The sequence below is a fragment of the Periplaneta americana genome, chromosome 7, assembly GCF_040183065.1.
Source record: "Periplaneta americana isolate PAMFEO1 chromosome 7, P.americana_PAMFEO1_priV1, whole genome shotgun sequence".
In the NCBI taxonomy this organism is placed as follows: domain Eukaryota; kingdom Metazoa; phylum Arthropoda; class Insecta; order Blattodea; family Blattidae; genus Periplaneta; species Periplaneta americana.
This window is the reverse complement of record NC_091123.1, coordinates 161,829,556-161,857,077: the sequence shown is the minus strand read 5'-3', so window position 1 is coordinate 161,857,077 and position 27,522 is coordinate 161,829,556. Positions and strand designations below refer to the sequence as shown.

Genomic DNA, 27,522 nt, shown 5'->3' with positions numbered 1-27,522 from the left:
GATGATGTCATCGCTCTTAAGAAAATTGTGACTCTGTTCTTTTTTCTCTGTACCCTTCATATCATATATCATATTATATCATATATCATATCATATATCATATCATATCATATCATATCATATATCATATATCATAAATGAAGGGTACAAAGAAAAAACGATCAGTCTCAATTCTCATAAGGATAACATCGTTTAATTCAGTATATTACTGCTAAATTGATGCGTTTTTCTTATCAAAACTGATAAAGGAGAATTCTCACAACGAATACAATCATCCTTTCCTACTTTTTCATTAAGAACAACAATAAATTTTGCAGTAATATACTGAATTAGATGATGTCATCGCTCTTAAGAAAATTGTGACTCTGTTCTTTTTTCTCTGTACCCTTCATATCATATATCATATTATATCATATATCATATCATATCATATCATATCATATCATATCATATCATATCATATCATATATCATATATCATAAATGAAGGGTACAAAGAAAAAACGATCAGTCTCAATTCTCATAAGGATAACATCGTTTAATTCAGTATATTACTGCTAAATTGATGCGTTTTTCTTATCAAAACTGATAAAGGAGAATTCTCACAACGGATACAATCATCCTTTCCTACTTTTTCATTAAGAACAACAATAAATTTTGCAGTAATATACTGAATTAGATGATGTCATCGCTCTTAAGAAAATTGTGACTCTGTTCTTTTTTCTCTGTACCCTTCATATCATATATCATATTATATCATATATCATATCATATATCATATCATATCATATCATATCATATCATATCATATCATATCATATCATATATCATATATCATAAATGAAGGGTACAAAGAAAAAACGATCAGTCTCAATTCTCATAAGGATAACATCGTTTAATTCAGTATATTACTGCTAAATTGATGCGTTTTTCTTATCAAAACTGATAAAGGAGAATTCTCACAACGGATACAATCATCCTTTCCTACTTTTTCATTAAGAACAACAATAAATTTTGCAGTAATATACTGAATTAGATGATGGCATCGCTCTTAAGAAAATTGTGACTCTGTTCTTTTTTCTCTGTACCCTTCATATCATATATCATATTATATCATATATCATATCATATATTAAGAAAAAATATTTTCAGAATATCACAAAATCAAAATCACTGGCAAATCGAGAAAGAATAACAGCGAACTTACTGGAAGTGTAAAGAAGAGAAAGAAGTGAAAACGAGTCTTCCTAATTCGTCCACGCCTCAACATTATTGCACAAAAGAAAAGTGCATTTTTCCCGTTCTCTTCGCCCCACAATATTCTAAATGCAGTATAACACTGTTAAACATTGCAGGTACTGTACTGATAACCCAAATGGACGTTGAGCGTTCCCTCTGCAGCAGTAATATTTTACTTGCTGCCTGACATCATTAAATATGTCCTGTACTGTATGCTACATACATGGTAATACCAACTTTTTAAATTGTAATTACATTCTATACATCATTCTGTTTGTGCAAGTTTTATTCACAGCGTTTCGGTGATCCTTTTAGTCCAGCCACCATTATGTATTATTTACATAGGATGCGGCATCGTTCGAGTTCTGTTTTGTGGATGGTCTATCAACAATCAACTTAACACCACCCCGAGGCTGAGCAGCGTTCCAACTCATTACGTAACTTTGTAGTAATGGAGGAAGACGAGGTAACAAGATTACGCCGGGCCGAAATGGAAGACCTGAATTTATTTATTATCAGCATTATTTATTTATGGAAGTACTCTGGGATGTTCTCACCCTCTGGGATTCTAGAAAATTTCCCAGTAGACTACGACAGTATGTGCGGTGTGGAAAGCAATATAGATGGGGTTTACAGACCTATCCCCACGGAATTACAGACGGTTACCTCAGTCCACACAATATTTCAGCGAACTGTCAATGGACTACAAAAGCAGTGACGAATGTAATACTAATGATCGAACTATAATAATCCCTTGTCCATAGAGATAATGCTGTTCGTGTTGTTTTTTCATAACATTAGTAATTTATCAAATCGCATGTTCCAACCACTATTCTATTAGTTTACTTTTTATCAATTATTTATCTACGCTGTATGAACTGAATGAATACTTTGAATAGCAGCTTGTGCCTGCAGTGACTAAGTGGTCTAGACAGTGGTCGGAAAATACAAGGACATCATTTTATTTTTACTTACATTTTTATTGCACCTGAGTTTTTGAATGTACTTCACTCCCTCTACTAGTAAACTTCCAACCGTTCTCCACACAGAACCAAGGCCGCTTATATAGTACTGAGTTAGTGAGTATAGTACGTTCCAGAAATATGTTCGCGTTTTCCAGTAACGAAAGAGCTTTCAATATTGAATCATATTTTCGCACAGGTACTGTCGTCCGTTTGCCTACTTCACATCCTGGTTTCCCCCACCTGCTTCTGTTCGCCTCTCTGTAAAGTCTAGTAGCTGGGCTGTCTTAGCTCCTTTCTGAAAATATTATTTTCTGTTAGGAATTGGAGGTCTACGTAATATTATACAACTGTTTAAAATAACTTAAAAGGGCCTCGTTAAGTAATTAACTGTCACGTGATTTCCCCACCCCCTTTCTACGACCCTGCGACAAAACCCCTTGGACGGAGAGTAGATAGCATGTCTGAGTAAATTTTATCTGTGCGGGTCGGGCAGAAGTGAAGATTGAATTTACAGTACGTAAGGTACTCTTTTATAGAGTAGGTACAGAATTATTTCAATATGAGTTACTCGTACGAAGGACGAAACTGGTAATTGGAATTAGGTACAATAGTCTATAGTGTGATAATATGCACAAAAGAACTGAAGCCTGTATCGAAATGAACGGCCACCATTTTCAAAGTGTGTTTAAATATCCATATTATGATTATTTTTCAATTTAACTTCATTCTCTATATTGTACGCTAATGTGCTGTAACAGTACAATATACATTGCATAATTAATATGTCCGAATGGATAGCTCAATTCGTGAGTAAAAACACTAAGTGTTAATACAGTACTGTATTTTGATTAAACAAAAACCTAATGGAAATTATCAAACTCAAAATTGCGATATTTCCTAGTTTACATAAATGGATAAACTACTTTTCTTCCCTCCTATACCTAGTAAAGTGATTTGTACTTTACGCCAGTATCATCGAACTCCAGTCGTGGAAGGGGTAGCAAACGATGTTTCCTGTTTCAATCGCTAATAGAAAAGTATAGCCAGATTAATATTAAAAATGTTAGTAAAAATAAAATGATGTCCCTGTATATTATTATTATTATTATTATTATTATTATTATTATTATTATTATTATTATTATTATATCTGCAATGGGGGTAACCCTATTTTACATATGTATGCTAGGGCTATAGTTTTACACAAAAAATAGGCCTAAGCATGAAAACAAATTGAGAAGAAAAATAAATTATCTTACACAATGTAAACAAAACATAAACAATCCGTAATTTAAACATTGCGATTGCAAATCAAACATCAGGCATCAATTTGAGACATACAGAAAAACAGTTACAACACATAAACGTAACATTTCTTATAGCCGTTCTCTATAACACAATTATGCAACTGTCCGTGACATACATAATAAATTAATACACAATAGTCACACAAACACAATCAAATCATAATTAAGACATTGCGACGACATCAAGCATTCCATAACTATGACTCACATACACAACAAATCAAGCATCCTCTACAACACATACACTTCAACATAATTGCCTTACTTTTAAAAGTTACAAATTTGGCTCCAAAAAGAATAAATAAGACACTCTTACTAAATACTGTTATTTTCTACAAGGTCTTAAATACATCTGTAATAAATCTGTGAAATTCCTTTAAGCAACATTGCTTCAGAGAAACTTATAATGGTGGTGAGAAAGTTGTATCGCACATGCTAAGATGGGTTCCTAGCCGGTATCTCTTGCGTTCTTGTAGCGGGCACTCAAATAGCAGGTGGTCGACTGTTCGTGTGGGGTGTTCACAGGGACATGAAGAGCCGTTTGGGTTGTCAATTTTGAAACGTTCAAAATATGAATTAAATTTTCCGTGTCCAGTCATGAATTGCGTGGATATGTATGATGGTTCATAATTCTTTACGGTTAGTCTATCTTTAACTGTGGGAAAATATAATGATTTTGTGATTTGGCCATTTGTACTATTTAACCACATTGCATTCCAGTCATTTAACATGTCCACCTTCATTTGCCTTCGGAAAATATAACGTCATATGAAATGCAGCAAAGGGGAAGGTAGGAGGGGAGGATATCCGAATTGCTTAACCCTCCTGCTACCAAAGAGGATAATAGGATTGAAATGAAATGATGAAATGATTAGCCTAAAAATGTCCCGTTAAGGGCAAAGGCCTCCTCCTATAGAGGGAGAGCTCTATTTGTCTCACGCGTTGAGCTACTCCGCGTTAGAGATGTTTACAACCTTGGAATTGTTCACTTTTGATTCACATTCTGCACTGTTTGGTATTATTCGCTTGTTTCTGTCGCACTGGTTTTAGTCGCTGTTCACTTGTCTTCTTAGGTTTTTCCAGTCTTCCCTATGTCTTGCTCTGCTTGACCAATGGCTTCCTACACGTTCACTGAAGATGTCGACCCATCTTCTTCTTGGTCTTCCGCGTGATCTCTTCCCAATGCGGGGGTCCCATAGTGTGGCTTTCTGCGTTCATCTTCCGCCTCCAAGTCTTGTCTTGTAACATGGCCTCCCTTCTTCCATTTGGTGTCGGTGGCTTGCAGTGCTGGATCTTTAATTGCTGACATCCTTTGTAGATGTAGGGGAGAGTCGGGTAGTATCGGACATCGGGTAATATCGGACAGTGAGTTTCTTTCATCTACCACACGATGATAGTACCTGATTGACATGGTTACGTTTCTGTGATGTCGCATAGAGAAACGTAACCATGCCATTCAGGTACTACCATATGGTGGTAGATGAAAGAAACGCACTGTCCGATACTACCCGATGTCCGATACTACCCGACTCTCCCCTAGATGTATTGTGTCCTCCGGTTATTGCTTTAATGTGTTCTTTGTATCGAGTTTGGAATGATATGCCGAACACATAACTAATGCTAACCACACATACAATAACATAAATACAGACATGGAAATCCTACACATACAACCCAAAACCAGAAACTCAACAATATGAACTAGAACAATATGAAATCTACAGACACACCGAAACACACCCTGATCAAATTCTCAACACAGATCAATTTCAGAACACACACACTATTTGACACCACATTTCAACACTTTTCAACAATCGAACGCACCCACACAACAGGCAGCGAAGTTCGAGATGACGCCGAGGTCTAGTAGGCTCTGAGGATGGTGTGAAGAATCACCGAAACAGCTGTAAGCCGCAAATGCTTACACAATTAACACGAGTAAAATTGCCTTTTAATCAATTATTTATATCCAATTGTTAAAAGTAGTGTACGAAAGATTCAACATGGAATCGGATTAGTAATTTGTCTTACTAGTCTATCCATATCGTTATGAGAAAGTGACACATGCATATAACATCAGTCAGCCGACGTTAGCGTTTACCGTAAATGCTAGCAAGCTGGCCAGAAACTGTAATCTAATAAGACGATACGGTAACGCAATTCACATGACGATGTTGTTGGTAACCTGATCCAGCTGCTACATGTTTTGTGCATCCCTATAATGACGTCAAGTGAGAAGGATAGCTATTAACCTAGATGCAGAGGGAATAATTGATAGCACAGACAACATGGAATGTAACATGGTACTTGCAGTTGTGCGGGATAGTGTCCCCGTACAGAGCATCATGTTCTGGACTTATCACTGCTGTCGCTTCCGACATTTCGACATCGACGTTTGACTCCTCTTCCCTTCGTCAATTGTGATTTCGCTATTGATTTATTGCATTCAATTCGCGTTCACATTACATTGCTCAGCATTTCAGAATTCAGACATACACTAGAACCTCTAGTATCCGTGGTAATGAAGGAGATGGACTGAACGGTTGACCGAAAAAATCGGATAATCCTTACCATGAAAGATTTTGTTATTTCCTGGATGATCTTGTACGAGGACATCATTTTATTTTTACTTCAGTTTTTATTGTACCTGAGTTTTTTAATGTACTTCACTCCCACCCCTTCTACTAATGAAGTTCAACCGTCCTCCACACAGATCCAAGACCGCATATACAGTCACAGTAGCCTTACGGTCATAGTAAACAGTACGTTCCAAAAATATGTTCGCGTTTTCCAGTGACGAAAGAGCTTTCAATATTGCATCATTTTCCATTTGCCTACATCGCATGCCGGTTCCTCCCACCTGCTTCTATTCGCCTCTCTGTAAATGCTAGTGGTTGGGCTGTCTTAATTCTTTTCTGAGAACATTAATTTCTGTTAGGAATTGGACGTCTACATAATATTATACCCATACAATTGTTTAAAATACTTAAATAAAAGGGACTCGTTAAGTAATTAACTGTCACGTGATTTCCTCCCTTTCTACGACGCTGCGACGTAACCACTTGGACGGACAGTAGATGGCATGTCTGAGTAATTTTATCATTTCGGATCGGGCAGAAGTGAATATTGAATTTACAGTACGTAAGGTCTCTTTTATAGAGTAGGTACAGAATTTTTTGAACATGAGTTACTGATACGAACCTGGTAATTGGAATTACGTCCGATAGTCTATAGTGCGATAATATGCACATTAGAACTGAAGCCTGTATCGAAATGAACGGCCACCATTTTAAAAAATGTGCTTAAATATCCGTATTATGATTATTTTTCAATTTAACTTCATTCTCTATATTGTACGCTAATGTGCTGTAGACAGTATAATATACACTGCATAATGAATACGTCCGCATGGACAGCTCAGTTCATGAGTAAAAGCACTCATTGTTAATACTGTACTGTATTTTGATTAAACAAAAACCTAATGAAAATCATCAAACTCAAAATCGCGATATTTCCTAGTTTACGTAAATGGATGAACTACTTTTCTTCCCTCCTATACCGAGTAAAGTGATTTGTTTGTATATTACGCCAGTATCATCGAACTTCAGTCGTGGAAGGGGGTAGCAAACGTGTTTCCGGTTCTTAATCGTTGATCCAAAGATATAGCTAGGTTAATATTAGAAATGTTAGTAAAATAAAATTATTCCCTGTATTTAATTCGCTAGATAGTGCATCAGAAGTTCACTAGTTTAAGTCTGGTTGTCAACGACGGGTTCTTAAGGAGCAAGGAAGCCTTTGTAATGATTGTTTCAGGAAAGATAGGAATAGTCTAAAGAAGGTCTCATGTTGTAGATTTACATAATTTTTTACACTTTATCCTTGTTATTTTTTATTAAATCGCGCTGTTGTAACTCCAATCTCGTATTCTGATGCGAGATGAGCCACAGTTTCTCTTTCTCAAACCATTCAAATTATTTCCGTTTTTTTTTTCGATACTTAGCACAACACGTTTTCTGTTAACACCCGTGGAAGACATTTTATATACAAGTTATATTATAGAACGGCAATTTGAACAGTAGACAATGTTTTGTAACGATAAAGGCTTGCAATAACACTCTCTAGCAAAAACATATGTAGAACCTACTTGCACAAAAAGTACTTCCTACAAATTATTTATTTCTGAAGGAAAAAAAGAGCGAGAAATAGTCGGATAATCCGCCAATCGGTTAAGGCTAGTTCACAATAAACCGGAAACGAGAATCGGAACGAAAACGAATAAGGTAAAATTGTTAAAATGTGTACATTTAAATGTGAGCATTCACAATTAACGAAAAGCTTGCCGGAGCCCGGGATCGGGAAGGGAGAGTTGGCCAAGTTTCAACTTTGGCGTTCACGTTTCCGATCACAGCCCACTAGATTCATTCTATTGCCATCTAAAAGCTATTTTGTCGTCGTATATTTTGTAGCAAGAAAACCGTGACGTAACCTATGCATTATTTTGTTCTGTGCTCTGCATCATGGAGCAAATTTTATTTCATGAGATTCTAATATTGAAATCCTCACATTTACGATAAGCGGCGCGCCTCGTATAAAGATGAGAAAATGAAGGAGAATACGTGGCTTTCAATAGCTGCCCCTTTGAACACCGATCGGAAGTGAATCATATTTTATTACTGTATTGGTTGTATTACACACTACATATTCACGCTTCAATTCAATAACTACTGTTGTGTTCATTTTTGTTCTATTACAAATGTTTCTTCTCTAATTATTTTACGTTATGGTAGACTTAAAATAGGTTGTGATAATAAAGATGCATGGGCATATTTATAGTACCGTACCTAATGAAATGTTTCAGTTGAAACTTCGAAGTTGGTTAACCTGTGTTTATGTTGGCTGCCTTGTACTCATGAGAGAACGCCATTGGTCAATTATACACAAATAACATCAGAATGCGTAATATCGACTTTACATATCGTTATTGACATACATATCGATATGCATAGTCGTCTACGTTCTCGGTTTATTGTGAATAAAAAATTTTCATATTCACGTCCTCTGCTTCTCGTTTTCATTCTGGTTCTCGTTCCCGGTTTATTGTGAACCAGCCTTTAATAGGGTGACGGATAATCGAGGTTCTACTGTAATAAATTAAAATATAATAATCATACTACAGAGGGTCGTACTGAAAGTCATAAGTAACACATTGCTATAATTTCAATTTCGACAATGTAACAAAAACGATTATATGATCATAATCTACAGACTTTACACTATATATTGACATTTTCTGACATCATTAACTTCCATCATGTGACCACAGGCAATGTTTGCAAAATGGTCGACAACGATGGTTCGTTTCGACACCATGCTGTCGTTAAATTCCTTGTTAAAGGAGAAAAAGTCCCGCGCCGTGGCGTCGTGGTATAAGGCATCCTGCATAAGATCCGCGTTACAGAATGCGCGCTGGTTCGAGTCCTCATTGGGGAAGAAATTTTCTCATGAAATTTCGACCAGTGTATGGGAGCGGTGCCCATCCAACATCGTGATGCACTTAGGGAGCTACGATAGGTAGCGAAATCCGGTTGCGAAATCCAGCTATAACGGCTGGGGGGATCATCGTGCTAACCACACGATACTTCCATTCTGGTTGGATGATCGTCCACCTTTGCTTCGGCATGTGGGCGTGAGGCCAGCAGCCGGTTGGTCGGTCTAAGCCAGCGTTTCTCAAACTATGGTCCGCGGACCATCGAGTTCTGTTCTTGTGGTCCTTCAAAAAAGATGGAAGAAAAAATAATATTCAAACCAATTGCGTATCACACTATAGCTGAAAATCTCAGAGTTTGAAAATTACACATAACAATCGTCTTTCACTTTTTCTCCCAGTACTAATATTTTATGAAATTTCTTACCCTACCCGTCTACCCACTTCCCATTCTACTTTCAGTAACTATGAACTTAGTGTTTCTCGCCATGTTTTCCCTGGATATCTGGTGCTGAACCTGTAACCCAGCCAGAGACCACCCGAATTCATGACAGAGGACCAAAGTACCGAACCTTTTCATGTATTGATGACTTTCTTAATAGTTTCGCTGACACTCAGTCTGCACATTGAAATGGGCTCGTACTGTACGTCGTACACCAATAATAGAACGTGCCAAATTGCATCTTTACTTGTTAAAAATCGGGCATGTTTTTGCATTAATTTTTTTATTTGTTTTTCCAGATGACGATATAAGAAATTTTATACTCCTCCTATTTTAAAATCCCACAGATTTACTTTTTACACTTCTGTGTTTCGTCTCTAAGTGCCGTTTCAATTTCGCGGGATTCATACACTCGTTGGAAAGCACTTCGTAACAAACAACGCACCGAGGTTTTGGTTCACTCTCATTGCCACACCAAGTAAATCAAAGTTCCAAATAACTCTTGTCATATTTACGAAAGCATTTTTTATTTGAATAACTACCACTAGGACTAGATATTTCTTTAATGACACTGTAATTAATATATTTCTTCACATATAGCTTCTGAACTATTAGCACTGCCTAAATGAAGCGTATCATCATGTTCCTTTCTTTTCAAAGATCCGGATCAAAGGCAGTTTTCCATTATTTATAATGGACACTATTTAACAGAGACATGGACAACTACTAGCGTGTACCACATAAGAAAGATTTTAAACAACTAACTGCTAACAGGCAAGCGATGAATCAACAATGCACAGAATTTGTTAGAAGTTACTTCTGATTGGCTACAAAAATATAATTACAAAAGTATTATAATTAATTAATTCTATTTTAAAATATAAGTATACTAGTATTAAAATATGCTACAAAAATGAAGGGCACAAGAGTAAGGTGGTCCATGGAACTGTTCTGACTTAAAAGAGTGGTCCTCACTTCAAAAAAGTTTGAGAAACGCTGGTATAAGCCCTTCACGAGCTGTAGCGCCACGGATTATTATTAGAGGAGAAAAATCTGCGGCTGAAATTCACCTCAGACTTCAGTGTGCATACGGAGATGTGTGTATGGGCGCCAGCACTGTTAAGATATGGATGAAATATTTCGAAGAGGGAAGACGAACATCTAAGATGTCTCTTAGCGGTCGCCCTCGAACAGCCTCCACGGAACGCAACAAGGAAAGAGATGAGTTCTGGGATGCATTTTGGTGAATTTCTTGAATCTGGACCGACCATAAATGATGTCTGCTACAGTGCGTTCGTAGATCGACCGGACTGTATTTTCTGTAAGTATTTCTATGTTTAATATAAAATAGGCAAATTGATTCGCTCTATAGATTAGAATCAAATTAAAGTCGTGATTTACTCCCTTTTATCAGATTTTCCCATTTCAGTATTTTTCTTCATTTTGTCTATTCGCGGCAACCTTGGACTGGTCCGGCCGAGCTACGAACGCACTGTATATTCAGACAGTTTCGAAGCTCCGTCGTGCATTGCTCGAGAAACGCCCTGGAAAGAAGATCATTCTGCAACACGACAACGCATGGCCTCACACTGATCGTGTCACCGTGGAGAAAATCAGAACATTTGGATGGGAGACTCTTCCGCAATCTCCCTACAGTCCCGAATTGGCACCCTCCGACTACCACCTTTTCGGTTCTGTAAAGGAGCAACTGCGAGGCCAACGCTACGAGATGCTGGAGGGCACCCGGAAAGCAGTGCGTCAGTGTCTTCGAGAAGATGAAACGGACTTCTACAGCAAGGGAATTTTCAAACTTACGGAATCAGCGGGAAAAATGTGTGCAAAGAAATGGAGACTATGTTGAAAAGTGACAAAAGTTTGTAGATTAAGATGATGTACCTGGTTTGTCTAGAAAGTAAAAATTAAGATTCATAACTATGGGTTGTTCATGACTTTCAGTATGACCCTCGTATCTCACTGGAATTATGAAGAAGTCTCCTTGGTTTCAACTCTGCTACAAATAAATTTCTTCTCTTCATTCATTCATTCATTCATTCATTCATTCATTCATTCATTCATTCATTCATTCATTCATTCATTCATTCATTCATTCAATCATAGATTTCTCCCCAAGAGCTCTAAAGACTCTAAAGCTCTAAGCTCTAAATTAGTTATTCTAATGTTTTATTTTCAAAAGGAAAATATTTTACAAATTTTATGGGCATTGAATCTGGTGGTCTTGGCTAGATAATGAGTAGTTTCTTTCCATAAAGTTTGTAGTACTGTGCTTACTCATAGACAGATCAGCTGTTAATGTTTGTTTTTCAAGGAGCTATTGTTGAATAAATATTTTGAGAGTTTGCACAGCTCCAGAATCAACGAACTTTTTACTTGTAGGCCTACTATATTCTTTGTGTCATTTATTTTAAGTAGATTGGGTTAATAACAATTAGCAATATTACAGTTCAAGTGAATATTTTTACTTACAAATATCAATTATTTTGAATCTTAAAAAATGAAGGACATTAATTCATCTGTAACATCCACTTCCAAATGTAATATTACTTGGCTAAGCGTAAGTTGCTGTCACGACTGCTAGAGCGTATTCCGAATCTCAGCACTGAGCAATCCGATGGCATCACGGTGTTCCGAATTTCAACGATGACGTCACTGATGCTCCACCGGTGTCGCACCGGTGCCACCAGCTTGCAGAGGTGGTGGCAGTCTCCATCAGCCGCCATCAGTGGATCTGATTGGTTCTTGTATAGGGCGGGAATTAGCAGACGAATGACATCGTGCACTGTTGTGTCATGGCGGTGTGTTCTGCTGTATTGTTTGTAATGAGCACAACGTAAACACAATATGTTAATGGCTTATGAGCGAACATGTCAACGGACCAATTATTACTACCGGTTCAAGAAATAAATTGTTTATGCTCTCTTTTCTTTGAACGAGATAACAGCATGGAAATTTCGCAAAATCTTGCTAGCGTAGCACAATAACAACTTGTACAGCCGCCATGATAGCCATTGAACCTTCCAGTAGTTTTGTTCCTATTCTGCTGCAGCGTGACGTCATTGATGTCCACCGGTCCGGTGAGATTCGGAATACGCTGATAGCTAGAAGGAGTGGCGGCTCGCTTGGCGGGAAAAGTAGTGAGGATCAATTGTACGTACTTCGGTAGATCACAATAATGTGATATGCGTAAATATTCACGGCGATCATTCCGTCGGATCCCGGTCACTTAGTCACTCGTAATGAGTGCACCTCTGCACATAGTGTGTTGGACATTGTGCCACTGTCACACATCTGTGACACAGTGCATGAGGGTTGGCAACTAAAGGGAAACTAAGAGGTGGAGCTTAAACTGAGAGGATTCAATCCGGCATCGGAACTGGAATCCGGTGTGGCTTAGTGGATAAAGTGTCTGCACGTAGAGCTGAAAACCATGGTTCGAGTCCCGACCCCAGACAGAATTTTTCTCCACTCCATTCATTCTTCATAAAATGATAATGTAGAGTTACTGTCCGGAAATATCATATATGCTTAGATGCATCACAATAATAAAAATATCCGGTTTAAATCAAATAATCTGATTTAAATAAAAAAATCATTCTTCTTTATTTTTTAACACTTTGGACGTGATTAATATGAAGATGGGGGGGGGGGAAATAATCTTCTTAAACTATAATGTAAAATTTAAATATCTTGAAAGAAATGATTTACTAAGAAAAACCTCATAAATATATAAATTAAAAAAAAAAATGGTTTATTTAACGACGTTCGCAATTGCAGAGCCAGTGGCGATTCCTCCATGAAGGATATGAGGATGATCCTACAGTTTAATTTCGTGCCTCTGAGGACAGAAAACATTTGAATTACAGATTTTGATTTTCAATGCGTCCCAACGTAATTATTTCCTTTAAGCTTCCAATTTTTGTCGTGAGTTGTCGCCACTGCACAGCTCAGAAATAATTTTCGAGGAACCATCCAAATATCTGACAGCAAACGGTTTTTTCTAGCTGTGAAGTTAGGGGACAGGGGAGAGTGCGAGAGAGGGGTATGGCTTGAGTTTAACCGCGTTTGAGGATATGACCGCGTATCCTAATACTACGACCCTTCTTTCTGGGTGGTGGAGACCCTGTCAGAGACTACAATAAGAATTTTCAAGTACCCTTGTAGCCTTCTTAAATGCAGATCATTGGTCATTTTAAAAGAATAGAATAAACGAAATAATAACTAATTTAAAATGATATAATATAAAAATAAAATGACTAAAAATAATATTACATGAAAATAAATAAAATAAGCTATAATAAATACAAGAATTAACAGGACTTTCAGATGACAGGACAGCCGAAGGAATATCTGAAGTTTTATTTCATCATTTAGAAGAATTTAACTGTAGCAAGAAATTAATTGCGCAAACGTACCACGGAGCATCGGTAAATATCGGGCAGTACAATGGCTTAGGAGGCATCTTCGCAAGTAAAATGGGGAGGAGAATCGAACTTCACTACAAATAAATTGGGTGAGTCAAAGACTAACATAGGCCTACTTGTATTGATTTTGCATGCTCTATTATTATTATTATTATTATTATTATTATTATTATTATTATTATTATTATTACTAATATATTATTATTAATAATATTAGTTTCTGTCTTGGCCATCAGTCGTCAATCTCATATCCTACATACAAAAAATATCACGAGTCGCCACTGTGCAGAGGTTATATCAGCGTCACCGGTGTGCGGGAATTTTGTCCCGCAGGAGTTCTTTTACGTGCCCGTAAATCTACTGACATGAGCCTATCGCATTTAAGCACACTTAAATGCCATCGACCTGGGCCGGGATCCAACTCGCGACCTCGAGCACAGAAGGCCAGCGCTATACCGACTACGCTACCGAGGCCGACATATAAAAATATGTATCTATTACGACAGATAACACAGAACTAATTCTACCTTAACTCTAAACTTTGGTCAGAGCTATATGTAAGGATATGTTTCTACACAAATCTGTAGTTTCAAGACTAAAGTGATACCTCAATTTTTTTTGGCGAAATGAGATTTTGCGATTTTGTGCATCCCGATGGTATCTTTACTGAAGCAAAAGATGACATTTATATGCCTATTATTTATTTATGCTCGACCATGCCGAAATGTAGTAATTATACACCTGGTAGTAGCCCTTTAATGCACCTCATTAAAGTACACCTATTCATTATAATTCAGTTGTTCAGCCAATGACAAATCACCTTTGTACCGTTATAAACCCGCCAGTATCGATTATTCTCGGATATGCAATCGAAAGACAATTAGCGAAAAGTCACGAAGGCTGGAAATCCAATACTGTCGCAGAAGGTTATGTTCTGTTACTATAATAATAGTTAGCGTTAATTGCAAATAATATTCAAATAAATTCAATTTGTCATCTCGTTTTTCAATTCTAAATCAATTTCCAGGTTATATCAAGACTAATGTTCTCTAGGTTATATCAAGGTCAATGATACTCGTGCCTAGGAAAAAAATCAATACTTTCGCGTCTGCGCACATCTCATAACTCAGGGCAGTTCCGTTTGTCACTTACATAACCATAACATGAAAACTTACGAATAATTTCAAGTTAGAAATATGGTCGAGCATAAAAAGTCGTATGAAACTTGCCTATAATGGTAATTAAGACGCTCGTATGAAAATTATGAAACGAGCGCAAGCGAGTTTCATAAACAAACATACTCGCGTCTTAAAAACTGCCTAATGTACTATTCTCTAATCTGTTATAATGAAATATGTTTACTATGGTTTTATACAGTCGTTCAAACTTTAAATGCTCGCTCCTCAATAACAGTAAGCAATGATATGTCATATTTTGTCTTGGAGCCACAGAAATGTGGATTACGTCATTGCAAATAATTTGTACTGCATATCCGTCGAAAGTTTCGATGTTGCTGAACGACTTTGAAAAATGTTGCTACTCTGAAGTGTGTGGAACGGAATGAATAAAATGCTTTTTAATAAAAAGGTTGTGATCGTTATTGGAAATGAGCGTGGAATGTTGATCACAGCAGTTCTTTGTGAATGAACAGAAGAAAAGTTACGACGCAGTCAAAATTATATCATTATTTATAAAGCTTACAATTAAAATTCAGGCAATTCACGCATCGCAATTGATTGTACAGGTACAAACTGTACACAATCACGTCTTAAATTGTACACGTTGAGAGTATAGTTATAAAATTTGTAGAAGTGCTTGGAAATGTGATTACAGCGCCGGTGTATTGTTACGAGTTCTATTGAAACGAACGTAATTAGTGCTGAGTTTCTGTGTTAAAATTTCAAAGGGAATAAAAAGTAACTTTTAGAATACTGAAACTTTTATTTCTATAGAATTTTAATACTTTTTATTACGCTATTGAATTTATTTCTTAAATTTCTTTATTATTAACTTTTTGTGGGGGAGAGCCAAATAGAAAGAGCTATGAAAGAGAGATTTGAATAGAAATGCTTTTACTCACAAAAAAAAATATAAAACTCCAACGTCACATTTCTTAAATATTAATCGTAACTGCTTGTATGAAGACGGAGAACACGACTAAATCTACATTGATCATACCATACTGTGTTAAGTGTTTCAAACTGTAAAATCATACATACATACATACTTTCCAAATGTATCCAATAATGCAGAACACAATGTCAATACGGCGGTTGCTGTCGTCTGCGATGCAACGAACTTTTCTGTTGATTTTCGAGTTCGTCATTTTTTCCGGTTATTGTATGCTTATTTAAGTTGTGTTAACTCTCGCTAAGTGGTTTTATATTTTATTTTATCCGTCTTAGTATTTATTTCATTATTGTAAATATTTTTGTTTTATTATTATTATTCTTATTATTATTATTATTATTATTATTATTATTATTATTATTACAATAATGTTTTTGAGACATTCTGGTATGTGTGAGAATTAACTTCTTCAATATTTGGAAGATATAATGCAGGTTCTGTTCTGAGATTTTGCGTGCTCCGTTGTGTCTCTTACGCTTCGTTACTCTAATCAAATCTTCCACGGATCAATGAGAATAGACAACACTGCTCTGAACATTGAACTTGTAAGTAGTTCAATTTCCGCTCAAGCCTACAGAGGCCTTGGAGCTCATCGCAAACATTAAGAACGCGAGAGAAAAGTGCTCATGAAACTCTCTTTGTTAGTACAGAAATATTCTGAGTAAATGTGAAATTACAGGGACATCATTTTATTTTTACTGATATTTTAATATTAACTTGGCTTTACCTCTGGATCAACGCCGTTTGCTACCTCCTTCCACGACTGGAGTTCGATGATACTGGCGTGATATACAAACAAATCACTTTACTAGGTATAGGAGGGAAGAAAAGTAGTTCATCCATTTACGTAAACTAAGAAATATCGCGTTTTGAGTTTGATCATTTCCATTAGGTTTTTATTTAATAAAAATACAGTACAGTATTAACAATGTGTGTTTTTACTCACGAACTGAGCTATCCATTCGGACGTATTCATTATGCAGAGTATAATATACTGTGTACAGCACATTAGCGTACAATATAGAGAATGAAGTTAAATTGAAAAATAATCATAATATGGATATTTAAACACATTCTTGAAAATGGTGGCCGTTCATTTCGATACAGGCTTCAGTTCTAATGTGCGTATTATCACATTATAGATTATTGTACCTAATCCCAATTACCAGTTTCGTCCTTCGTACTAGTAACTCATGTCGAAATAATTCTGTACCTACTCTATAAAAGAGTACCTTACGTACTGTAAATTCAATCTTCACTTCTGCTCGATCCGAAAAGATAAAATTACTCAGATATACTATCTACTGTCCGTTCTAGTGCTTATGTCGTAGGGTCGTAGAAAGGGAGGAAATCACGTGACAGTTAATTACTTAACAAGGCCCTTTTATTTCAGTTATTTTAAACAGTGGTATAATATTACGTAGACGTCCAATTCCTAACAAAAATTAATGTTCTCAGAAAAGAGCTAAGACAGCCCAGCCACTACCTGGCGAATAAAAGCTGGTGGGGGAAACCGGGATACGACGTAGGCAAATGGACGACAGTACCTATGCGAAAATGATTCAATATTGGAAGCTCTTTCATCACTGGAAAACGCGAACATTTTTTTGGAACGTACTGTTTACAATGACCGTAAGGCTACTATGACTGTATATGCGGTCTTGGATCTGTGTGGAGGACGGTTGAACTTCATTAGTAGAAGAAGTGGGAGTGAAGTACATTCAAAAGCTCAGGTACAATAAAAATTGAAGTAAAAATAAAATGATGTCCCTGAATTTAACAAACAGTATCCAACGAAGTAGATGTTATCAACAGTAATCTCACTAGAGGTTTTGATTTATCTAGAGAAAATCAAAACTCGAGTGAGATTTAACTGACTATTACACGATTAGAAGAAAGTAAGGTAATACCGTGATATCTCTAATCCCGTGATACTTTTTTTTAAACTGAATATCAGTCAAAGGTTTCCCGCTCGATCATAGCGCGAGACATCTTCCTCGAAAGAATGCATCTTTCAGCTGCTTTTGAGCTTTGGTTTCTTCGGAGGTTTTCCCCAGCCGTGGGACTGAAGCCGGATGGTCTATGGCGAGTCCTTGGCATCAAACCCTTTGATTTGATTACCCCCTTTGATTTGATTACCTGGTTGGGTTTTTCCGAGGTTTCCCCCACCGAAAAGGCAAATGCCGGGTAATATTTTGGCGAATCCTCGGACCTCATCTCATCTCACTACATCTCGCCAAAATGTAAAAAAATTGTACAAAATTGTAAAAATTGTAGAAAATTACTAAATTGTAAAACTATAAAAATTTGTAAAAATTGCAATTGTAATATTGTAAAATGTTGACATGTTCCACATCTTAAAGCTTCATTGCTCATGTAAGATCTATGGAATAAAATAAATGAATGAATGAACATCGGTGAACTTTTAAGCAAGATATCCAATCCCATGATAGTCGGTGAAAAAAAAAACATATCACAGAATTAGGGGTATCACGACATTAGGCAACTTTACCCTATATAAATATTAGAAGACATGAAGTACTCTAATACAATAAAATATTAATTGGCTTATTAAAATTCTATTTCACTAATTTTAGCTTCACCAAAATTTTTGAACCGAGCCGCCATTTTCAGTTGACTGTCTCTGCGATAAACAAATGAGGACCGCAAAGCATGTTTTATAGTATCGTAAAGAATTTGCAGTTTCAAATGTTGGCAAACAAAGAAACAAATGGTAGGAAGGTGATAAAAACAGAAGAAAGTATATACAGATTAGAACAAATAAAGTACTCTAATACAATAAAATAGGTATTGACTTATTAAAATTCTATTTCACTAATTTTAGCTTCACCAACATTTTTGAACCGAGCCGCAATTTTCAGTTGACTGTCTCTGCGATAAACAAATGAGGATCGCAAAGCATGTTTTATAGTATCGTAAAGAATTTGCAGTTTTAAATGTTGGCAAACAAAGAAGAAATGCTAGGGAAGTATAATAAATTAATAACAAAACAAATTCTAGGGAAGTGATAAAATTAAACAAATGCTAGGTGATAAAATTAATAGCGATAAGCAAATATAATTGGTTGAAAGACGTATTTCCTACCGTCTTATTGGTAAAAAGTAGTGTAACGTAGTAAAAGTATAATAGTCACATTAATTTATCTGTATTTCTTAATTGAAAATTTGTTAATCAGGTGAAGTGGATGTAAAAGTAATTCTGTTTCCTTTTTTTTTTTTTTTCAGGATTCTTGGTGTTTGCGAGGACAACGTAGGTGGTAAGTTAATAAGAATGAAGTCCTTAATTTTAACAATTTATTGAATTGAATAATTCGATGCATTTTAAATACTATTTTGTTTGCTGATGATCTGATCATTTTTAATGATTCATAAGACGGTTTGCAATTAGCAACAAATAAACTTATAAATATAATCTATACTAATAATAAATGTACCCGAAATTTTTCTGGTAATTTTCGATTTTCCAAAAATAATTGGTCCTAACATATATAATTAACCACCCTGAAACCGAAAATCGCTTTTTTGAAATTTTTGTTTGTATGTCTGTCTGTCTGTATGTTTGTTACCTTTTCACGCGATAATGGCTGAACCGATTTCGATGAAAATTGGAATATAAATTACGTTCGTTGTAACTTAGATTATAGGCTATATGGCATTCAAAATACGTTATTTAAAAGAGGGGTTATAAGGAGGCCGGAATTAAATAAATCGAAATATCTCGCTTATTATTGACCAGTTTTGATTTGGAGTGGAACTGATCTTATGGTCCATACCGTAATGCAGATGATGATGATGATTATTGATTTTTGTGAAATATGTTACATAACAAAAGTGTCTTTAAAACTGATTTCTGATAAGGTTTATTCTCTGAAAAATTTTGATACGACTGATATTTAATGAGATAAATTAGTTTTAAAATTAAAATAACTGCCAGCTAAGGCGGTGTATTGAAATAAAAAACAAATGACTTCGTCTATAAGGGGCCTTGGACACAACAATCGAAAGCTATGAAACATAGCCTACAGACAATGTTTCTGTGTTTGTATGAAGTAATATCAGAAGCTAAATTAACCGATTTGTATAATTAATTATTATTTCATCATTGGAAAGTGTAGTTTCTCTGGCTGGACATAATGCTATAATGTTATTACAGTAACTTGTGAGTGAATTGAGGACAGGTAAGATTAAAATAGCTTCTTATGCACAGAAAAGTTGATAGGTTATTCTGTATATTCATTTCCTGTATTTCTTATAATAATGTTTATGAACATATTCATTTTTATCTCAGAGAATTAACGAACAACGAGAGTGTATTGATTTAGTATGCAGTAATATTACGTTAGCTTAGCAATCCATTATTTTATAATTCAAATTTTAACTATACTCAATTGAATCGTGTTAAAATACATAAAATACATATGCAATAAATGCAATGCAAAAAAATTGGGTAATGAGCCAAGCAGATTATGTTGCGCTGTTGTAAAAGTTGTTCCTCCTGAGATTCAAGAGCTTCCACAACAAATTAAAAACTTCCTAATTCGAGTACATTCGTTATCAACACACTTTTTCATAATATAATATAATATAATATAAACATAATAGCCTAATAAATCTGTAGCCAAAATTTTTCTGTTAATTTTCGCTTTTCCAAAAACAGTTGGTAATAACAATTAAGAAACATGTTAAAGGAATTGTCATTGCACCAAATGAGTGGTTTCTGGACCAAAATGATCGCATTTTAATATTTGAAATACAATTTAAATTCAGTAACATATTAAACGATTTATCCTTCTATCAAACACGAATGTTCCCTGGCTCAAATGTCCTATTTTAATTATGTAATTACTTTATATTTATTTCTAACGGGTGCAGCGGAGCGCACGGGTACGGCTAGTAAAAGAATATAATTTTAAGATATCATCAGCCAAAACCAAAACTATGGCCTTCATAGGTAAATACCATTTAAGAGCTAAAATAGTCATAGAAGGTAAAATAAATCGAACAAGTTAACTCCTTCAATTACCTAGGGTGCAATGTATCATACTGCCAGAAAAATGATATAACTTATAAAGTGAATAAGTTCCAAGGAATGTGTGGCACTATAAGAAGGATCTTAGGACGTAAAACTTTGAAGTCCATACAACTTAAATTTTATAAGGTTATGTCAATCCCTATGCTCACATACGGCAGCGAGAACTGGACTTTGAATAAATCAGACAGAAGGAAGATAGAGGCTGCAGAGATGAGATTTTCGAGATCGGTTGCGGGGTTTACTCTCTTAGATCATAAAAGATCTGAAGACATACGTCCTGAACTTAAGATTTTAACCTCAATGATAAATTATTACAATATAAAGAAGACTGGAAAGAACATACTGAACGAATGCAAGAAGACAGGTTCCCACAATTACTTTTGAACTAAACCCAGTTGGACGACGGAGTATAGGTAGACCTTATAATAGATGGGAAGATCAATTTCTCTGAGAAGGAACGGACCAAATGATGATGATGATGATGATGATGATGATGAATAATTCGATGTCTATGCGTTAAACTTAAAACCGCTTAGCTGTAAAGTTGTTGAACGGATGGAATTGAGGTCTGGTGTATATGCATGTGAGTGTACGTACTATGTGAGTACAACGCAATCGTCAACGCAGAGGATATTTCCACAAATTAAAATTTATGTAATGCTACATATACCAAAAATATTATGCAATGTCAGCCTATAGAGACAAGAGTTTGTATTATTGCACTTGTACTGAGCGGAATGAAAAAATAACACATTGTGCTGTGAAATGTTCACTTTATGTTTCCAACAACGCAAATATTCTACCAGAAAATTTACAGAAGAGAAACTTCTACTGATTTCTTATTTTTTTTTAAATATCTCATCAATATTGATGTCTTTCTTCCTCTGAAACAGTACGATGATATTTTAACATAATTATATAATTAGTTTAAATGTACCGCGCCGTGGCGTCGTGGTCTAAGGCATCCTGCCTAGGACTCGCGTTACGGAATGCTCGCTGGTTCCAATCCCCATGGGGAAAGACATTTTCTCATGAAATTTCGGTCAGTGTATGGGACCGGTGCCCACCCAGCATCGTGATGGACTTGGGGAACTACGGTAGGTAGCGAAAATCCGGTTTCGCAAACCAGCTATAACGGCTGGGGGGATCATCGTGCTAATCACACGATACCTCCATTCTGGTTGGATGATCGTTCACCTCTGCTTCGGCATGTGGACGCGAGGTCAGCAGCCGACTGATCAGTCTTGGTCCTTCATGAGCTGTAGCGCCGTGGATTTTATATATAGTTTAAATAAAACTAAACTAATGCAATCTAAAGAAGAAACTCTATTTTAGCACCAAAAATATCTATTGCGAAAATAAATTGAGCCGTTGAGAGCAGAAGTGGTGTAAGTCAAAAATGGGTAATGAGGGTTAAAGTAAACATTCTGTAAAATACAGGGCAAAGTAGCAATGAATATTCAAATTTATTTAAACTATTAGTAGCCAGTGGATAGCACGAAGGACATATTAATTGCTACTTTGCGCTGTATTTTACAGAATTTTTACTTTAAACCTCATTATACATTTTTGACTTACACCACTTCTGCTCTGAACTGCTCAATTGATGACAGTCTTCCTGTATCGGCAAATATGTCCAACTCATCTGATTCCAAACAGAGAAATGTTCGTTGCTGTGCATAAAAAACACAAGGATATGGAAGTCACTTCATCTTCGAATAGAGGTCGTATACGGCAACATGACACTGATCCCTTTTGTAATGTGATGAAATTGCACTATTAATTTTTATATTAGTTAAAACATAATACATTATCTCAACAGTTGAGAGGTTTTTTTTTGTTTTCATATGTTTAATTTTTAAAAGTGATTTTCTTTTAATCGTTTATAAAGTTTATAAAGTTTTTTTTTACATATTGATAAATTAGATAACATCACTTTCAATGCTTTTGTTTTATAGCAGTCTTTGTTCCTTATGAGAATAAAAATGTGTTTGAAATTCGAAGTGTTACGGTACTGAATAAATAATGAATTTAGTGCCATGTATTAGATAAAAAATATCACAAAACCTGTTTGTGTTTGGATACATGTTTATTATTTCGTTATCTGTTAAGGCATAATGACCTTTATGACAAACCTGGACCATATAAAATCCATGCAAGCCTGGATCTCCTCCTAACTAGCCAGGCGTTCTATGGAAAAACAGATCGTTCGGAATTATTAATGAAACAATAAACGTGGTATGTTTTCATATCTATAAAATAACTTCGAAGATAGAGAATTATTTTATTGGTTATGTATTTACCTCTAAAAATATTTTCATATTTGTGTCTCTTGCATCTTGTGTAATGAATATTAACAATGTACGTCTAGCAGATTATGTGGAGGTAAAGACTCAGACATACAGACAAACTGAGGAATGGCGCCCCGAAAACGTTGCTTTTCTTGGCATCATTAATTTTTATTAATTCCATGAAAGTTTATATATCCAGATTTCCAGCTTATCGATGTTTTCTCTGTACCACGTCATGTAATGTGAAAGTAAAAATAAAAATTAGCAATGGAAATATAAAAATAGGATATTTATCTTTTGAAAAGGTAGAGGAATTCAGATATCTTGGAGCAAGAGTAACAAATATAAATGACACTCGGGAGGAAACTAAACGCAGAATAAATATGGGAAATGCCTGTTATTATTCGGTTGAGAAGCTTTTGTCATCCAGTCTGCTGTCAAAAAAATCTGAAAGTTAGAATTTATAAGACAGTTATATTACCGGTTGCTCTGTATGGTTGTGAAACTTGGACTCTCACTTTGAGAGAGGAACAGAGATTAAGGGTGTTTGAGAATAAGGTTCTTAGGAAAATATTTGGGACTAAGAAGGATGAAGTCACAGGAGAATGGAGAAAGTTACACAACGCAGAACTGCACGCTTTGTATTCTTCACCTGACATAATTAGGAACATTAATCCAGACTTTGAGATGGGCAGGGCATGTAGCACGTATGGGCGAATCCAGAAATTCATATAGAGTGTTAGTTGGGAGACCGGAGGGAAAAAGACCTTTGGGAAGGCCGAGACGTAGATGGGAGAATACTATTAAAATGGATTTGAGGAAGGTGGGATATGAAGATAGAGAGTAAATTAATCTTTGCACAGGATAGGGATCAATGGCGGGCTTATGTGTGGGCGGCAATGAACCTCCGGGTTCCTTAAAAGCCATTTGCAAGTAAGTAATAATCCTGATTGACTTTATAACTTCTCTACTTTGTTAATATGAGGAAATTACCTAGATGACTAGTTACGAAGTAAAGTTCTTCATTGTCCAAAGTATAGGGAAGCGCTTGTCAATTTATTCTGGGTCCATATTTACTGTATAGTGCATATTCTACTCTATACCGTATTAGATTGCAAGTCTGTAGGAAAGGGTATCTATGTTAAACGTAAGAAATATTATTATTATTATTATTATTATTATTATTATTATTGGCATTATAATTATTGGCATTATTATTATTATTATTATTATTATTATTATTATTATTATTATCTGCAGATGTATAAAATATGCTAATCTGTATGAATCTAACTTGGATCCATTTAATGTGTAGTATATGCTTTGGAGTTTTATATCAGTTTCATTTATGTCTTTTGTTTGAATATGTATTTTAATATTATTCTCGCTACCTTTTATATCATTTTGTTGTTTATTAATTTACTTGATTCCAGCCTTTCATTTTCAAATACAATTACTTTTAATCGTCATTATGCTATGTAGTTTAGTCATCCATTTTATTCCGTCCATTCAATGTCATTATTGTCGTTGTATTATAATCTTGTATATCTTTGTAATACTATTTTATATGATTCCATTCTTCATTTATATAATTCCATTATTTCATTTGTAATTACCATTTTATTTAATTGCCATTATTTTAATTATTTCTTTGTATTTCTATTGTAATTTATTGCTAATGTTTTTGTTGTATTGTTTGTGCTGAACTGTAATTGGCCTCTGGCTATTGTACAGCACATTAAATATAAGTAAATAAATAAATAAATCAATCAGTATAGTAAATTGAAGTTGACATTTCCAAAAGCAATACAATTAATATACTCGTAGCATACAACAATATAAAAACATTATAAAAGCATTAAATTTGTTTGTAAAGTTAAAAAGTTCATAAACAGAATAATATGGTATAATGTATCTAGATACGTTAACTGTAAATCTAGTGCATTTAGATAATGAAATAGCTTTTATGCATTCATTCTATTGTCTTCTTTTTCAGTAATGCTCTGCAGTGATTTTTTTGTAATAAATTTAGTTTAAGAGAACATAATGGATCTCTAAATTAACTATTTAAATGATCTACTGATTCTCGATTTTGTAAAAAGCACTTCCCCAAACTTGTATCGTTATACTATTTCGGAAAGGAGTTGTGTTGTTAAGAATTAAATACATGCTGAGAACGGAGAAACCGTTAGGTTGTTACTCCCGTAATCGCCTCAATTGGTTGAGATTAAGGGATTTTTGGGGGGCATTCAATGCTTCCGCCTCTGTCTATCAACCGTTCTGGAAACTCTTCGCTCTAGTAATTCACCACGTCCCTTCCATAACGTCCAGGGACACCGTCTTATTGGAATAAGACCTCGTCTTGAACTCTTCTTCGTTGTCCAGGAAATGAAGTACCACAAGCTGAAATTATGGTACTTAATCTGCAGAAGGTTTAGATATAGTTCTGAATTTAAGTTGTCCCTCTATAAAAAATTAACCTGTAATCCTACTGCAAATTACACCAGCCCACATATTTATCTTTTGTGAACATTGTGTATGCTGTTCTTTCAGCCAGTGTAAATTCTCTGGAGCGCAGTTGTGACGATTTGTAGTACCTTTTAGATAGAAAGTAGCTTTATCAGTGAATAACATTTTATTTACTAGGTCGGTGTTCCAGCTGATCATGTCCTTTGAAGGGTTTAGCACACTCAGTTCTTCCATCAAAGCCATCTACGTAAGTAGAGTTCCTGCAGCAGACGTATCTTGTATGGGTTTCAAGTGTTCATTAAGATGCATATCGATTTTTGGTTGAAACTGCAATCTAACGAGTAGATAAATTAAGTTTTGGTGTACCTCTAATAAAATATCGATAGCTTCTCAGTGTCTGTAACATGTTTTGGTCTTCCCAGACTTTTGCTTGGTTTTAACACTTGCAGTTGTATTGAACTTTTGAAAAAATTTTGGTTAACGTAAAATGAGTAACGTCTCTTTTTGGATGCCTTTAATTAAATAATGAACTTACCCCTTTTTTTTTATTGTCTTTCCATCACCATAGCCGATCATCATCAATATTTTAATTCCTTTTCTTTCGTTAAGATTCGTCATGCTTAAAAACAGGACGAAATCATTGTTATTCAATTGTTTCAGATGGGCTTTCTGTATGAATATTTAATTCGTGGCCTCCCTATTCTCCTTGACGACAAATTTATCACTAAAGGATTTATTTTATTTATGTACTCGCGTATTTGAATCATAACAGCATCAAGAAACTTTATTTTGTACGCTCAAGATCCTATATAAATAAAAGAACATAGCTTTTTATTACATGTTCCAAATAATAATAATTTCTTCACACTGTATAACTCTGTGTATAGGGTATCTTCTACATTAACCCTAGCACTACTAAGCTTCGATCTGTCACGTGGATGGCTAAGGGGGGGCAAAAATTGCCCGCACTTTGTTTTGATCTTTAATAGACTAAGAATTACTTTACTATGTTACTACACGATTTTCTATATCAGGAACATTATAAAAAGACACACGTATAAGTATTTATGAAAATAGTCTTATAAAAACGTATATTTCTCACATAGGCTAATGCTTTGGATATTTAAACTTCAGACTTTTCTATACTAAGTAATGAACAAAACATTATTTTAATATTTAGCCTACTACACAATTTTCTATATCAGGAACATTCTAAAAGACACATACAGTATATGAGTTTTTGAAAATAGTCTTATAAAAGCGTATATTTCTCATATAGGCTAATGCTTTGACTTTTTAAACTTCAGGCTTTTCTGTACTAAGTAATCAACAAAACTATTGTAGACCACAAATAACAAAACTAAAAATCAAAGTCACAAATTGCTCAATTGTCAATAGCTTTTTTTTCACTCACTTTCACTTTCATTTTCACAATTGGTGCATATGATTGTTTTTGCAGAATGAGTGGAATAAATATATTTACAGCACCTGCAGGAAACTATAGACACTTTTGTCATTTTGTCTTTTTCCCTTTTAGAACTTTTTTCTTCAAGCAGAGATGACATCTTCCCCGTGAATACGATGCACCAGAAGTAACAACTACACTAGTACTGGGAAGCGTTTTCCCTAGAACACTTTCTATTGCAGAGATGATAGGCTTTTGCAAACCTATAATATTCTTGGCTCTCTCTTCCACAACTG

The 27,522-nt window shown here is 35.2% G+C and overlaps 1 protein-coding gene across 1 annotated transcript in view; it reads left to right on the top strand.

The window, feature by feature from the left end:
* LOC138703658 (GTP-binding protein Di-Ras1) overlaps positions 1-27,522 on the top strand; it is a 1,052,070-nt gene that overhangs the window by 96,956 nt on the left and 927,592 nt on the right. The window contains exon 2 of the mRNA XM_069831720.1: positions 19,255-19,286. The gene's annotated coding sequence lies outside the window, so the exon portion shown is untranslated. The remainder of the gene's footprint in view (positions 1-19,254; positions 19,287-27,522) is intronic.